Here is a 1,815-nt window from a genome sequence, read left to right on the forward strand (position 1 = left end):
AATGGCTATGAAAAATATAGTACTGGACATCAGAATGCTTGTATTGTATACTGTATAATTAATGTATTGTGTATAAATGTATTATGCTCAGAGTAATTCAAACAAGCAAGAGTCAGATGTGGTGTTTTGGTGATACTTGTGTCATTTTCAGATCAATGTCATCTTTTCAAATGACTGCCAATCCTTGGTTAAGTTCTGAAGGTCATTTTGGTTAGTGTCTGAAGATCATTTTCTGATATTCTTAATGAGTTTATGTATTAATTCTGGATGCTGCTGTACAATTATCTATGTTTAGAGCACGAGTCCCATATCATGACTAGTGGATGGACCTCCAACCTCGTTTCATAACTTACAACTTCTTTTTGTGAAGTAAAATTTCACATGACTAGTATATATACAGCTCATTTGTTAAATTCAACAGCATGTGTCCAGTTCTTCCCTTGTTTTTAATTTTGTATATTTTTGTGCAGCTGTAATTCTTAATGCTACTTAATACTAGTCACCTTTTGAAATATACATGACTTCGTGCTTGACTCATTTGGTATGGTCGTCCGTTATTTTTTATAGCAAATCACATATACATCCTCCAAAAAGATTTGAAACACAAATAAATCCACTTGTGTTGTTGTTAAACAAATAAGGACAGTTTTTAACAATTAAGGACAATCTTTTCTCTACATGCTATGTGTCATGATTTAATTTACCAAACTAACCCTACACCAATTAAATATGCTTTTAGAAGAAAAAAGTCTCTCCTTTTGAGATTTTTCAGTAAATGGAATCTAGTAGCAGGTTTTTAATAACTTAGTGTAGTAGCAGTTAATTCCAGTAGAAGTAGTAGCAAGAGTGAACATCCTAGTAGAAGTAGTAGCAGGGGTACTAGTTAACACCCCAGTTTAACACCCCAGTAGTTATAGCAGTTAATTCCAGTAGAAGTAGTAGCAGGGGTTAACATTCCAGTAGAAAGTAGTAGCAGAGGTTAACATTCCATTAGAAGTAGTAGCAAGTTTTCAATGGCTCAGCTAATGTAGTAGCATGTTTTGCTAGAAAACTACACTTCCAACAGCTGTAGTAGCAAGGTTTTAGTGGTTCAGCTAGTGCAGTAGCAATTTCAGTAAGTGCAGTAGCATGTTTTCAGTGGCTCACGCAGTAGCAGCACATATCAACAGCACACACAGTAGCAACACACATCAACAACAACATGCAGTGGCAGCACACAACAACAGTGCATGCAGTAGCAGCACACAACAACACACAACAACACACATCAATGAAGACTAGACAATGAAGGTTAATTCTGCTACTGTCTTATCCTCCACTTCTGCTACTGCCTTCTCCTGCTTCGGACTGAAAGGCTCTGCTACTGTTCCCGACCCAAAGGCTCTGCTACTGTCTACTAGAAGGCTCTGCTACTGTTGCCGATTATTAGGAAGCTGTACTGTTACTGCTGATGCTACTGCTTATTAAAACGTACTGCTACTGTCTGCTACTGTTAACCACAGAGCTGCTACTGCCGACTGAGATCCAAATCTACTTTCCTCCCTTACCTTTCTTAGTCTACTTCAACAGTGGATTAACACCACCAAAGCACCTCCAGTAGCAATAACTTCATTCCTCCACACATTAATTAACCATACAACCATAGCACCCAAATGAATTCAATTATAATTTCCATCAACAATTATAAAACCAAACTGGAAATGAACATCCACCTGTAGATCTATCCCTGCAATCATCGACATCCACAACCTCCAGAACATCATCGTAACTAAGATCTACAAGCATGCCTATGTCACCCAATGCTCGATCGAGCAT

The sequence above is a fragment of the Fragaria vesca genome, linkage group LG2, assembly GCF_000184155.1.
Source record: "Fragaria vesca subsp. vesca linkage group LG2, FraVesHawaii_1.0, whole genome shotgun sequence".
Classification (NCBI taxonomy): domain Eukaryota; kingdom Viridiplantae; phylum Streptophyta; class Magnoliopsida; order Rosales; family Rosaceae; genus Fragaria; species Fragaria vesca.